The sequence below is a fragment of the Cupressus sempervirens genome, chromosome 3 (genome assembly GCF_028749045.1).
Source record: "Cupressus sempervirens isolate cs-2001-9-10 chromosome 3, ASM2874904v1, whole genome shotgun sequence".
Taxonomy (NCBI): Eukaryota; Viridiplantae; Streptophyta; class Pinopsida; order Cupressales; family Cupressaceae; genus Cupressus; species Cupressus sempervirens.
Window position 1 is genome coordinate 1,030,668,488 of NC_143120.1, and position 16,628 is coordinate 1,030,685,115.

A 16,628-nucleotide genomic window follows, 5' to 3' on the forward strand; every position below is an offset into this window, starting at 1 on the left:
AACAATGTTCTACATCTTGAAAACTTCTTATGATCATAGCTAGAGAAATAGCTAATAGCTATGTGTTTGCACATCTTGTAGTTGCTTCATAGTAGAGCATATGATGCATTGTGCCAAGTAAATTCATCTGCATTCTGCACTTTTTTTGTTTCTCCCTTGTAGCTATTCATAGCAAACCAAGTCTTCACGGCACCATGATTGACATCATTGGTGTGTATGGAAGACAAGCTACTGATGATATTCAGCATTCTCAATTGTTGAAGTCACCACCATAGAATCATCACTACATCAAGATTAGATTCTAATTTTTCCTCTTTATATTTAATTTAAAATATAGATTAAAGTAAATTACTCTTTTTATATTTAATTCTCTTTATATTTAGGTAACCACATGAAACTAGAGGGAGAGGACAAACACCATTTTGAACATTAAAATGAACTTTTTCCATTACGTTGGTTGAAAAAAATACCTTTATAATTGCAATTACTTTTTCCTCACTCCAAAACTTGATAGAACAAAACACCAATGATTCTCATAATTTATAATTATGATCCTCTTATCTGAGCAAGAATTATAAGATATCCATCATTACCTCAGTGGTTTTCTTTGGCACAAATAGTACACCCAAGCTTTTGATTCCTTCAATTTTCTAGATTTTTTTACAAGAGAAAGTACCCATCGATGTACTATAGAGCATGAAGCTCAAGGCATATTAAAATAGTTTTCCACAACACACTGACCATAGTGTTATTAGATACTTCATTGCTAATTATTATAGGGGCCATATCATCCTCAAAACTTGTTCAGGTCCTCTTCACATTATCCCCATGAATTGTAACAAACCCCTCACTCACAATGTTTCCAATTGCATTACGAATCTGAAATTGAACAACATAACTCATAATGTATTCATTTCCCCCAAGAAAATGAAGCTGGAAATAGCTTGAAATTTACCCACAACAAAGAATTACTTACATCATTTGGGCTGACTTCCTTGGATCCCTATTTGTGCATTTCCTCCATCAACTATGATTGCATTCATTGATATCTGGTTAAGTACCATACCAACAATTTTCTCAACACTATTTAGGGTAGTATAAAGAATGTTACCTCAATAATATAGGTTGATGGTCCCCCTGCCTACATCCTTTCCATGATAAGAATCCCTAGTAATGAAATAAGATTGGCTTGTCTCATTCTTTCACTGGCTAAGACTCCCATGTTTATGAGATCCATGTCAATGGTCCCCATAACCATGACACTCAAATGCATTCAGTGGCTTCAAATTAACATAGTTCTTTCAGAGCTGACTAATTTTGTAATGATAATGCATTCAATATACAATTAAATGAACTAACAATCCTCATTCCCAAAGATGCACAATGGTTACCATTTGAATGATCGATGGCAGATTGTTGAAGTGCAACTTCAAGAAGCTAGAATGATATTGCCACATCACACCTTTCAACTTGTAGAATTGGGATGTAAGATATCTTTTTATTGCCTCAATCTAGCTTTAAAACATTCAAGAATGTAACCCACTTTTGTCTACATAGGATTTTCTTACCCACTCAGGGAATATGATGTGGGTGAGGGCTTCACTTTATCTTATTAAGCTTTCAATTTGGCATGGAGTCATTGTGATAACCTATACAATTCATTCAGGAGAACAAGTTAACATAACATGAGAATTTCCCTGCATCTAGATGCATTCTTTAGTAGAAGTATGAGATATACTGTTACTTTTTTCACGTGTGTAACTTGTAAGCATACTATACAGAAATTGAATTTGAGAATATATTGAGCTAACCTTCTTGGTACTGCCAAGGAAGTTTCCCTTCCTACACATTTCAACATAACCATAAATCAGATCTTCTACTACCTCATCAAATATCTTAGGATGTATATGTTGTCTTTCATAAGTGATATACGAAGTGAGAGTCGAGAGGTCAAATGCATCCAACATTTGGTCCAAGAATCATAATGTAGTTCACATCAAAAATATCAAGTCATTGGACCCCCCATTAATTACTACATAGTATTGACCAAATCAGAACTTACCTTTGGCTCATCATAATGTAATGCAACAAGATACCTTGCAAGGTGCCTGTCCATTTGTTCATCAGCCTTATCAAGCACTAGGTAGATCAAATCAAACCTACTGGCATATTTTGTGATTATTTTATACTTGAGTGACAACAAATAAATTCTCTAGCTTGAATTCTAAAACCAACCATACTCCACCTAGAAAGCAATGTTGGAGGAAGTTGGATATTGTCAATCACTAACAATCTAGGGTTGTAGCATGAACCACTAAGATTGGCACAAGCTAAAATAGATGTTCTTGCATTCAGAGATGCTATGGTCCTAGCCTTTGCAATTGACACTGTTTGTTGTTCCATAACCTACTTCAAAGGAATGACCAAACATTGATATACAAGTCAACCAATAGCATAGATTACGAAGTCAAGAAACCAATAAAAGAACACAATTCAAAGAGCTCAGAGAAAAATCACACCACATGTAACATGCTATGAACATTGTCTAATATCTTGTCAAACTTGTCTATGCAGCAAACACCCCTATCACTCATTACCAATGCTCTACTTTCTAGAACCTGTTGAGTTCAAAGAAATAAATAGTTTATATAGAATATAGTGGTAGGTAGCAGTGGGGGATTAGGAAGCCCAAAGAGCTCAATGATCAATGAATTGAGTTAATAACTTACTGTTTCACTAGTTTCAGGATCCTTTGATACATAAGCAATCAAACCAACTATAGAGCTTCCATGACCACTCGTATAAATGCCTTGAGGAGCCAACTTTTGCATAGACTAAACTAGTTGAGACTTACTCGTACCTAGATTCCCAACAAGAAGGATGTTGATATCACCATGAAAAGTAGCGCCTAAAGCTCATTTTACTACAGTTCCCGGAAAAAGCTGTTTAAGAAGCATAATGGTTAACATATGGTTCAAAGAACATGCAAAAAATTACCAATTAATTGAACATGAATGCAAAGAAAGATATCTAGAACAAGAGCCCTTTCTATACATCTTCTAGCTCCTAAATACTCGGAGCTAAGGACCTAGTTAGCCTCCCATAGATATTGGGCATGCGAGATAGTTCTTTCAACTTCTCAATTTGGAAATTGGCAGTCAAAATTCAATTTCAGAGCTTGTAAAATTCATGTTATATTAAAAAGGTAAAAGGTATGAGTTTATACCTTAGCTTCATAATCAGCTGGTGACATATCACCCTCTTTAAAAGAGGCAAAACTATCACTATCACATTCCATAGGATCTTCGGCTTGCAATCTTGTATGTCTACCTTTTTCAGATGAAGGCAATCGATGTAGGTCTGCACCAGCAAACGATTTACAAATTAGCAAATCATAGAATACAACATTAAGGTCCTCATTTCCAACTTAAATGGACTAAGATAGGCTTGAGAGCTTTGCTTTAAATAGAGATTTCACAATCCTTTGGTTTGGTCCCACTCTAACTGTCATAGCTCTGAAAATCCCAGTAACCTACAAAAAAAAAAAACCAATGTCAACCTTCAAATGCTAACACTTGGCAATAAAAATGAGTGTAGAATTTGTATATCATGTAATGTTAGACACACCTCGATTCAATCACCAAGTTTGGCCACATCAACAAGTTTGTTGTGCATCAGCAAGCTAACAGTGTGCAAGATTTCCCCCTTTGGAATGGCATCAAGCATTTCTTGTAGCCTTACAATCTACTTATCAACAAACCTAACCACAAAGTAAAAGGATATAGTTGTCTTCAGAGTCTTGAAAATGCAGCTTCAAATCATGCATAAACTAAAATCAACAAGTTCCTACCTGCATCTATTATGCATTGATGTCAAAAAATTCATAGCAACACATTCTGGCCTTGCACAATGTGTAGGTTCATCAATCTGACCTGAGCATTTGAAGCATAAAATAGGATGTGAATACAAATCTAGCAAAAACACTTTTAGATAGCAAGTACCATTTTACATAGTGAAGCAAAGATATGAGATTTTTTTTTTTAAACATGAAATATGTTTGACAAAATTTGATAGAAGATTCTCATGGAATATGAGAATAAAATTTGGTGTGAAATTTCTCAATAAGAGATTTTTTCACACTAAAAAAATGTGCTCTCTCATATGTAGCTTTCATCAAGCAAACATCTCAATGTGAGAAGAACCTCATGTACGGTGTCCTATTAGTTCCAATTAAGGTTACAGGGAGCAAATCAACAGTGGCAATGTCACAATAAGGAGTAAGATCTTATTTGCAAAATCCTAGAATCTAAAATCTTCTGAGATCATTTTCATAAGCATGAATCTGTTTAAAGCCATAGATTCTCCACCATAGTTTATGCAATATAGAATTGAGAAACAAACATAACATACAATGAAGACACAATTAACTATTATATTAAGAGTTCAATTGCAATCCAATGAATTACCTCTATCAACAAGTACTGGTGCTGTAGCATATCCACAAACAAGGCACATAAAGAATGCTTCTTTGATTTCTGGTATAATTGAGCTGCACCAAATTATCATTCCTTTGATTCAGACCATCTCCTCAATATCTAGATTTCAAAGACAATGAAATCCCCTTATTATATTTTTCAAATAGCATTGAACAATGAAGATTTAACTTTAAAAAGAATTGCCTACCTGATGGATTTAGATCTTGCATGTTAACTGTATCTCTAAGATTGAATATTCTTGCCTGAATGCAATGGCAGTTATATGTAAGTCTGAGGCATATTTATGTGCATAAATAAACAAAATCTGAAACAACAAAGTCATTAAATGAAAACATACTAACAGACAAAACATATTTTTCCAAAAATACAATTCAGTCACCTGTATGTGCTTCTCCCACAAAGGCTTGAGGTGAACAGCTACATCCATCAATACACTGTAAAAAATGGCAAGAACTTCAAGAGGATATCTGACCATCTTTCCATAAACTTCTTCATCATATTTGAAGATGTTCATGTTGTGCTCTCCACAACACATGCCCCATTCCTAGCTAGGAATGGGGAACCCCTACTTTTTTTGACTCTCGGACTCATAGTTCGGGAGTCGGGAGAAGAAGAGTTTTTTTTATTTTATTTTTTTATACTTTAGGATTTTAGAGTCAATATTCAAAAAAAAAAAAAATTTAATTTGAAAATCACAAAAAAAAAAAATCAAAAAATTGAAAAACAAATTTTAAAAAAAAACAAGAAAGAAAAAGAGAAAAGCAAGCGCCATGCGCGAACCGCGGCTGTGACACTCGCGCTGCGTGCCTGAGTGCTCGAGCACCACCCACGCTCGAGCATCATGTGTGCTCATGCATCACCATGCCACGCGCATGTGCACTCACATGCCACTGCACCATGCTGTGCGCATGTGCACACGATCACCACCACGTCACGTGCATGTGCCTCATGCGCGTGCTCTCTGATGCATTTCGTACGTGTGCATGCGTGCATGACCAAGGGCCTTGTGTGGTTGCCAAGCTATTTTTTTCACCTTCAATTTTTCCAAATAGTCATGAGAGGGGTTTAAAATATATGATTTAAGTATAAGAATAATTTCTTATACTTAAGATATATTTTAATATATGCGACGAATCTTTTGAGATAGGTTTCAGACTTCCCGGAGATAAGGTAAAGATTCTAGGAAATTTTAGGGCTTCAAAAATCCAGACTTAGCCAAATTTTAGGGCTTCAAAATTTTAGACTCAGCCAGATTTCAGGATTCACGTCTAGTTTTGTTTGAGTAGCTAGTGTCTTTACTATACATTGTTAACTTTACAGTCTAATGTTTGCTTCTTTTGTAGGTAAAAATGGCATTCTCAACTTGTCAAGATCATAACTTTTGACTCGAGCCTCAGAATTTAGAACCGCTTACACCATTGGAAAGAACTAAAGATCTAATTTTAGTCCCTAAAATAGCGAGCCTTTGGCTGCCCAATTTTAGGGACCGATGAAAGTTTTGACTTGAAATTTTGAGCAAAAGAGCTTCAAAAATGTCATTTAAAAATGCCTAAACAAATTTGCGAAAAAATATTAAAATGTTGCAAACATTTGATTGTCTTGGATACTCTGGATCACTTGTTTTCTTGTTGGGAAGGATTAGATAGGTGGAGAGAAGACAAAGGTCAAAGATACAGAGGTTGGACACATAAACCAAATCAGGTTCCTCATCTTATGCAGCTATTGGGCAGAAGATTCAATGTAGGTGCCTTGAGATTTTTGATTGAAGAAGTAAAGGGAGTGCAAGTTTATGAAAGTAATTGGCTATAAAAAGGGTGTAAATCATCAAAAAAGAGCATGGAGCGTATACAAAAAATGATCTAAAATCTCATTTGATCAAAACCTAGAAACCATTTTCAAAATTGAGAACTTTGATTTTTTGGCGAATTGAGCTCCGCAGGTCCATAGCTCTGCATTTTTATGTAGCTCCGCAATTCAGAGGTGTGCCGACAGTTAACTGCCAGTTCCAAAAATAGCACTTTCCATGTACTGGAAACACATTCTGATGACAAGTTAACTCTAACACATGCCTAGTGAAGGGGCAACTTCTATTTTTGGTGTCTCCATGCACTTCCACTTCGGTTGATGGCTTCCTCCTACTTTCTCTCTCATGCTTTCATTGTTTTGGACATGTAAATGGCTCATGCATCCAATTAATGAATAAAATATGGATGGAGTCCCTCTAAGCACCAGTTAGATTACTAGTTTGTATATATTTAGATTTTTTAATGTTTTAAAAGCATTTTATTGCATTAAGATATCTCTCACTCTCAACACAAATTGAGGAGACGATTTCCTATAAATACCCCATTGTAAAATGTAAAAATGGCTGCCATTATTATGCAATAAAATTATGCTTTTGGTGCTAGCATTTGGAGTGTAGTTATTCTTGCCTGAATGTGTCATTATTTTGTGGATTTTATTGATGAGATTGTGATTGAGCCAAAGGTTTATTGTGTTGTTTCTGGTTGTGCGATCTTTTAGTTCTAGTGTTTACTATAGATATATGAATTCTGTTGACATAATGAGCTTGAGAAGAGATCACCCAATTGTGTCTACATAGCTTTTTGTCTCGCATGAGTGCACTTTTTGTGGCCTTACGATTTGATGAAGAGTGAAACATCATTTGATTTGTTAAAGATTCTCACCGACGATTGCATCAATGGATTCTAGGAAGTGCTACTCCTATTTTCATTGGTTTCCTATCAATTTCCTCAAAGGTTTAACTCACAACATGTTGTGTTCTGTAGCTTATGTCCGTTTAGGAATTTCAATTTCAAGTTATTTGATTTCATGTTATTTGCTTTTAGTTTCATTATTTTCTTTGCTAACCCCCCTGTTAGAATAGGACCTCATAGGAGTTGCATTATTAGAGTTGCATTCATTAGAAAACCAAAAAAATACAAAAATATTGTTCTTTTGGTGTGATATTTTGAGACAGCAAACAAATTTTACTTGATTCCAAGGTAAAAGAGTTTTTGGAACTAGCAAAGGCCTCCTTGTGAACATTCACATTTATCTTCTACTGAGCAGATTTTGGTACGTCGCAAGACAAACACTGAACCTTGGAGTGGATCCTTTAAAAGATTTTCTTTTCAAGAGAGGAATTACACTATGAATTCTTGCTTTTGACCTCATGCAAAACAAACACCCAATAGTTCATTGCATCAATATTCAGTGAATCACCTTCAACTTCCATTGTCTAAATGAGAAATCAACTAAATGAAGTGAATACAAAAGCAAGTGTGCTCAACCAATAATTTGAAATGAGACTAGATGGTAACCATAAGAAGCCAATAGGGACAAATTTGAACCTATTCCAAGAGCCTTATGTATTTCCCCTCAAGGTCTGAAGGATCATCCCTAAAATTCCTCAAAAAGTGTTGAACTACTTGATTGACATCTTGAACACTTATGTTTGTGCCCCAAACAAACATGGGGGGTTGCCATCAAGGTCACCCTCAGAAGACTGGGGCATCTAATTATAATAGCCAAAACAGGTAATTAATGTGTGATTCAACAGAACATATTATACAAATTGAAAAGAAATGATTGACTCAATTGATAGGTAGTTCTCTGTCCAAAAGGTTTCTTGGTACAAGGAAATATCTTCAAAATAGGTTTCTTTAGTGTAGAAGGCACCAAAAGTTGGTACATAGGAATTTGCTATGCCGATTCCCTGAGGAGGTAGTTGCTTGGACAGTCAATGTGGACCACCCATTGAGGTTTGTAGAATAGAAGTGTTTTTTGGTATGACCCATTTGACAGGACCCTAGGAATCTCCATGGTTGAACTAACCCAAAATTTGGGCATACAAGCTAACATACCATTAACATAGTTTGTAATGCTTCTCACTAGCAATAAAGCATGTTTTATTAGCCCGTTATTTAGCTAGTTCACCTTTAATACTTCAAACAATCTAATCCAATGTTTATAATAGTAGAGTTTTGTTTATTAGAATATGATACATTGTCTATTTTGGTATGTTCAGGTTACGTACTCCATATTCTTAATATATGGTTCAATTTCTTTTTGTACTAGTCTAGTTTTAATTGCTTTAAAAAAATTTAAATGACTATTGTTTGGAATTATCAAGTATAGATTAACCCAGACTTTGCCAAAGGCCATAAAGCACGAGGAATGAAAACTTTACACATTTGGAATTCATGACATGAATGACAACTTTACACATCTGGAATTCATGATGTGAATGAAAAACTTCATCCATATAATGCTATTTTAAAATTTAGGACTTTTTCTTGTTATGTGTTGTGATATATAGTTAATATTTGTCAAAATTGTAGGAAGAAGCTTGCACAAAGACTTTTGTTTGATAAAAGTGCAAATGATGATCATGAAAGAAGCATATTGACAAAGCTAAAGCAATAGTGCGGTGGTCAATTTACTTCTAAAATGGAAGGAATGGTATGCTGCATCATACATAAATAAAAAACTCACTTTGATTCTTATCAATGAAGTTAATCTAATTTTAAATTGTGTAAAAAATTTTGTGCTTTTATTTAGGTCACAAATTTAACATTAGCAAAGGAGAACCAAGGGCATTTTGACGATTATCTTAATGAAAATTCTCAAGCACATCCTGGCATAAACTTGACTGTGACAGTTTAGACAATTGGGTTTTGGCCAAGTTACAAATCATTTGATCTTAACCTAGCAACCAAAATGGTATGCCCATTTTGTATAAATTATACCTTTTAAATTTTCTAATTTCTGAAGCAGTTTAACATTTTGACCTTTGCTACTTAATGCAAGTAAGATACATAGAGGTGTTCAAGTAGTTCTATCAGACAAAGACAAAGCATAGAAAGCTTACATAGATATAATCTCTGGGTACTTGTAATATTAATAGTAAGTTTTACACTAAGCCTATGGAACTTGTTGTTACTACTTACTAGGTAATTTCCTTTTGGTTATTACTACTTACTAGGTAATTATCTAGTTGTTGTATCAAGACTGAGGAAATTGTGACAAATTCGGGTTTGGAGCCTCAAGAGGAGGGCATTAATCAGGCTCCTCTCTGGCTCCATCTATAGCAGATGTGGAAACTTGACTAAGTGTCAAAAAACTCAACTTGTTCAGACCTAAAAAATGATTATGTTGGTAAGGATAGTGAGGACAGTGCCATGAAGCAATAATGGTTATGAAGGTGTGAAAATGTCACAACGGTACTGAAGGAAAATTTCAATCAAAGAATAAAAAGTTAAAGCTTAGCGTCTACTAGATGTGTAATCCAAGGCTTTTATTCTATTGAGGAATGTTGTGTCACTGTTCACCCTATTGCAAGTAGGTGCACACGAGGATGAAATGAAAAGTAAGTTCCACCCTTGAAAAATGATTATGTTGGTAAGGACAGTGAGGACAGTGCCATGGACATTTATATGCACCCTGAAAATGGTGTTATTGAAGGTTGGTTTTGTAAGCATTTAACTTGAGGAACACAAACAAGGTTTAGAGCTTAATGTGCTTTTTTTATTAGCTCCAATGAAAATGGTTCTAATGATATTTTTGGTATTCATGTTCCCTCTTCATGAGAATGAGCTCACTTTGATGCTTGTTTATGATAACACATTACAAATGATTAAAGGAAATGACTATGCAATGAATCAAAACATGTATAGCTAAATGATATGGAAAAATATGAGTTTATCATTTACTCCTAAGACTGAAAAGAGAGATTACAGACCTATTATCAGTCACAAATCAAACTATAACAATTCAATCCATAGGTTTTAATGTCATATAATCAACATGTATCACATCCAAATGTTAGCTAGATATTGTAGGCTTTTGTAGACCAGTTTGGGACTAGTAAATGACCACATTAAGGTATGATATGAAGTATGATCTACAATAGAAAGATTGATATTATCCTACATAGGTTTGATATGCAATTTCCAGCCATCATATTCAGTGCCATGAATCTAATATGCACTTTCAGCCACTATATCCCTTCAGATATGGTAAGTTTGAATGACACCAAATTTGTCTTTTCTTCAAGTGACTTGGAGGGGTGACTTGGTGAGCATACTTGAACAGTTGACTCGGTGAGTTGACTTTGGGAATAGACCTAGCAAGTCGACATTGTTAGTGGCCTTAAAGAGGTGACTTGGTGGGGCAAATTAGCGAGCCTACATAGAGAGCCCCACTTGGTGAGACAAGATGGTGAGTCAACTTGGTGAGATGACTTGGAGAGCTAACTTGGTGAGTAGACTTAAGGAGTCAACTCATTGAGGTGACTCAGCGAGGTGACTTGATGAGTGAACTTAGAGTCAACTTCATGAGTGTATACTTGAATAATTGAGTTGTTGACATGACTTGGTGGGTGACTTGTCGAGCCCACATGGCAAGCATACTTGAACAGTCAATTTGGTGAGCTGAACAAGTGAGCTAACATGGTGAGTGGGCTTAGAGAAACAACTCAATGGGGCAACATGGCAAGCACACATAATGAGCCAACTTGCCGAGCATGGTGGTAAAACCACTGGGTGAGCCAACTTGGTGAGCTGACTTAAAGAGTCAACTCATTGAGGTGACTGGGTGGGGGTGACTTGGTGAGCTGACTTAGGGGGAAAACTTGTTTAGCAAACATAAAGAGTCGACTTGGTGAGCATACTTGAATTGTCAGCTTGGTGAGTTGATTAGGGGAATCAGCTTGGTGAGCTAACATGGTGAGTTGACTTAAAGTGGTGAGTTGGTGGGGCAAGTGGGGGTGACTTGGTGAGCTAACCTGGAGAGTTGGCTTAGGGGGTGAACTTGGTGAGAAAACTTAGAGAGTCGACTTGGTGAGCATACTTCAGTTGTCAGCTTGGCGAGCTTACTTGGGGAGCCGACTTGATGATTTAACATGGTGAGTGGGCTTAAATTGGAAACTTGATGGGACAAGTTGGTGAGTGAGCTGACTTGGTGAGCGAGCTCAATGAGAGGACCTAAAGATTGACCTTGATGAGGAACTTTGGTGGGGTGACTTGATGACCGAACTCAAAGAGTCAACTTGGCAAGCATACTTGAACAGTCGACTCAGTGGGGCAAGTTGGCAAGCCAACTTAGTGAGTCCAATCAATCAAGAGGAAATAGTTGAGAGCTTAGAGTGACACAATTTTTAGATGATCATATGAAATGAAATGGGCATGCGAGTAGAAAGAAACTAGAAAGGTATTGTGTACAAATGAAGGCATGAAATGATTGGTTTTGGAGCACTCAACACAGACACTCAACATTAAGTACATATCATCATTTGAGATCAAATGGGTGTATGGGATTATATGCATAGTGAATAATAAAGGATGGAATTGAACCCTCCTCAAGGCTCATAGTTTTTGAGGTCCACTTCAACAATGGCCCTTCCCGTGAAGTTGTTATCTAAGACCTTTGTAATGAGATAATGTGTTATGAGCTCTTCATCAGTGGGATGGAACATGAATCCAGGAGGTAGTTGTGCATCACCCATGAGTGATGCACAACTACCTCATGGGTGATGCACAACTACCTCCTAGATTCACGTTCCATCCCACTAATGAAGAGCTCATAACACATTATCCCATTAGAAATGTCTTAGATGACAATTTCACAAGAAGGGCCATTACTGAAGTGGACCTGAATAACTATGAGCCGCAAATTTTTTTTGACTAAGCATTGGTCAAAATTTTGACCAATGCCATGTAGTTTTCTACCAAGCATTGGTCAAAATTTCAGCCAATGCCCTGTAGTTTACTACCAAGAATTGGTCAAAATTTTGACCAATGAACCGGTGATTTCCACCAAGCACTAGTCGAAAGTTCGACCAATGAATGGCAGAAAATGCCCTAACAATCCCAACATTTTTCAACCACTGTATTGGTTGAAAATTTGACCAACCTACTAGTTGGTCAAATTTTTGACCAAAAAAGTTTTGACCAATACCCTGCACTTTTCCACCAAGCATTGGTTAAAATTTTGACCAATTCCCTGCAGATTTCTACCAAGCATTGGTCGAAAGTTCAACCAATGAATGACTGAAAATGTGGTCACAATTTCAACTTTTTTCAACCAAGGTATTCGAACAGAAAATATTCGACCAATGTGTTGGTCGAATTTGATAAAAAATTGGGTCAAATTTTTGACCAATAAAGGTCAAAAAATGAGCCCAAATGTACTAGTTATTGGACTTAGAATGACCCAAAACTATGTGTGCATGCCCAAAATGATGGAAAGATTTTAGAACATGAGTGAAATCAAGAAAAAATGGTTTAATTTGGTCAAAGATAATGAGATAGATGTTAGATTAAGGTTGAACTATGTGGAAAGCCACAGAAAGTTGATTGACAGTGTAGTATGATGTACGAATGCATGAATGCAAGATGAAGATGATTTGGTGAATTGAAAGACATGATCATGGTGATGGAGAATGAGATGAAGAAGAAAGATGATATGAGGAGATGTTAGTATGATCAAAAAAAAATTTCTTTTATAAAGTGCACTATATGTCAAATGGAGCTTTATTTTGATATGGGAAATGGAATGCAATTCATCATGGCATAAAGGGCTAGAGCACAAATGCAAGCCTTTTGCATAAACAAGCATGATGTAGACAAAGAATGATCTTATCATTCCTAAGGAATATGTATATGTCCTAGACTCTCAAAGGTACATTGTAATAAACAAAAATAGAAAAAGATGACCATGAACCATCTCAACAACTCTCATAGATTAGTTTATATCATCGAGTGGCATAGCAACATGATCAAAGAAAAAATAAAGCCACAAATAAATTAGTAAATAAATAGCATGAGCCAATAGCTATTCTTGTCCATTGTTACTTTCTTTTTAGTGTTTTAGGTGTTCGGATAGTGTTTGACATGTTGATGATGTGATAGCTCTATTTGTGGATTCAATTGAGAGGTTCGTAGTGATATGTTGGATTGATTGTTGGTTCATGTTGCTTAGATAGTGTGATTGTCTTGAAAGTGTAGTGCTTTGGGTATCAGCCTACAAAGTGTAAGTACATACATAAAAGGGATGGTTATCCATAGTGAATATGTACAAGGTTTATTACAAAATTTTGATAGGTTTTGTGATTTTTAGGATTTTTGAAGATATTTGATTTTTTTGTGTGACTGGTTTCTTCAGGACATTTTATGATTTTTAGTGCTTTTTTCAAGATAGTTTCTTATTTTTAGTGATTTTTTTAGCACATTTTATGATTTTTAGTGCTTTTCTCAGGACATTGTATAATTTTTAGTGATTTTTTTAGGATGTTATGTTATTTTAGTGCCTTTTTAGGACATTTTATGATTTTAATGTTTTTTTTAGGATTGTATTTGAATTTTTAGGATTTTTTTAGGATCATATAAGCATATACAAGTGTTAGCTCCAATCCATTATGCGATAGGTCCAATGGATAAAAGTGCTTAAGGATATGCCCCCAGTTCAAATTCAAACTCATGCACTACGTAGGTGATATGTCCCTAGACATATGCACAAGATGTAAACTATGTACGAAGGCCAAATGATAGCGTATGTATAGACTAGTGATGCTTAGGAAAGATAAAAAAAGGACATTAACCAGTTCATGAAGCATGGTCAAGGAGCCAAGGACTTCTTGTAGGATGATGGATATCAAGGAATAACAAAAGGGAAACAAACTACATGGAATCTTGATAGATGGAGGAGCAACAACCAATTACACATGGCACCTACTTGCCAAGTTTTCACCATGGTACTTGTCCAAAGTGCCCGTTTGTCAAGTTTTCACTTTTGGATGAGATTTTTCTCTTCACTCAAATTTTCATGCCAAGATGCTTATTTGCTAGGTTTTTATCAAGGCAGCCAAAAAAATTCATGACTTTTTTCAGTTTTCTTTTTTCTTTCTTCAAGACATTTTGCTATTTTTAAAAAAAAAATTTAGGACTTTTAGATGGAATAAAGAACATTGCTGACCAATTCTGTGAAGAAATCTATTGTTACTATTGCTAGTTGATAATCTCTAGATCCATGACTAACCATAACGACATAGGATTTGAGCCAAGTATGTAGCTAAAATTAAACCACTAGAAAGGCCTTGAGAGATACCATCGTGTACCATATGTAAGATAGTGTCTACCTCTTGTGAATCAAGGAATCTGAGGATAAATGGGTTAATAGATATGTCATGTGGGATGTCACTAATGATGACATATGCAAAGGCTTGTTAGATAAAGATTTGAGCTTGGGTGTTGGGAAAATTAGGTAGTTGGATTTGGGGATAAACAACTGGATATAAGGGAGGGTTGGGAGGGTTGAGACCAATGACCTTCCACATGAATTTTGATCAAGAGAGCTTTCAAAGACATCATGACATGTTCAACACTAGAACATTGATATTTATGGCATCAACTTTTTCATTTTGTATCCTTGGGAGCTACTTAGCTTTTGATTTTTTACAGTCTAATGGAACCTTTCAATTTTCACCAAGAGACCTATGCTCATTAATTCTTTTCTTTGTTGTCTGATGGAGTTGACTCCCAACAATATGCCAATGTGTCCAGTTTAGGAGAAATTTCTTCTTTATGATTATTGTCCATAATGCATACATATCTTTTAAAGTCTATTATAATAGTATCATCATTATCGAATTGATAAAAAATTGGTGGTCCACAATGGTCCCAATCCAATAGTTTAGGATAACTTGAGGAGATGTTGTCATTAGGACTAAATGGGCTTTGATTAAAGGTATGGATATGTGCATTAGATTTATTTGAATCATTGGGGTTATGCTCAAAAGAAAGAGGATTGTTGATTTCAGCTGGGATGTCCTCAGATGCCTTTTCATCATTCAAAACATCCATAGTCTTACATGTAGGTACTGTAGTACTAGGAGGACCTATTTGTAATGGTTTAAATTGAAGCCCCAAACTAGGAGGTCATCCTTTTGTAGTGATAGGTTCAATGATTCCTTTTTTCTAAGATCAAAGACTGTTATAGTGATGATAGCCTTGTTACTACATGATAGTAAACCCAAGTCCATACTTGCTAGGAGATATCAAAATGGGTTCTTGTTCTACTTTTTCTTTCTCAATGCATACAAAAGTATTTTTATTGGTAGAAGTGGTATTTTGTGTACTAATCTCATAATGTTGTGCTTGAAATGGTTGTGATTTACCATTAGATTGGGGAGAAAGTGGCAACTCCCTAATGTGAGATACTTGAGACATAAAGTACTCTCCACACCCATTTTCTTCAATCTTCATCTTTTCCTTGGCTTTACTAAGGAGTATATTAGCATCGACATACTTAAAGGGATCTGTGGGTTATGCTTCATTATTTGTTGGGATTTGGTATGTAGTAGCATCTCTTAGATTAGCACAAAATTGGAAAGGATTTGGATCGTCGGGTATGGTAACCTCCATGTTGTCATAGGAAAACTTCAAACATTGATGATATGTAGAAGGGGCTACTTTCATAGCATGAAGCCAAGGGTGTCCTAGTATCATGTTGCAATTCATTTCTATATCTAAGACATGGAACAATTTATCTTTAGTAGTTAGACCAACTCTGGTAGGTAATGTGATGACAGCCTTGGAGAAGTGTTCACCATCATCATAAGTTTTTATTGTGATTCTTCGAGAGGGATCCACATCATCTTCAAAATAATCCAAACCTTTGACAACCTTAAGAGTATAGATGTTCAGTCCTACTCCTCCATCTATTAAGATATGTTTGACTTTGGTATTATGGATGAAAACTTCAAGATGAAGGGGATCATTATGATTAGGTTTGTCCTTAGGATTATCCCAAAGGGAAAAGGTGATATGATTTTAGGTAGATAGGGTTACAACCATGGCTTGGAACTAGAAAACATCAATATATCTAGGACTACTAACTCTTTTAGGGCTTAATGCAAGATCTTTTGATGTTGGGGAGATGTACGCAATAGGTTTAAGCTAGATATTTGTATAGGGATCTTTCCGAGATGTTCAATAAGCCTATAATTAGATGAAGTAGGAACAATAGGCCTACTAGGGGGTGCAAGTCTAATAGAAGCCAAAGGTCTAGATGGAGCTCCAAGTAAGGTGATCTTGGTATGGTGTGTAGTGACAGTGCAATGAGGGTCTTTAG

At 35.7% G+C, this 16,628-nt stretch overlaps 1 pseudogene; it reads right to left on the reverse strand.

The window, feature by feature from the left end:
• Positions 1–1,141: 1,141 nt before the first annotated feature.
• Positions 1,142–7,972, reverse strand: LOC149570261 (DNA replication licensing factor MCM4-like; annotated as a pseudogene).
• Between the last annotated feature and the right edge of the window lie 8,656 nt (positions 7,973–16,628).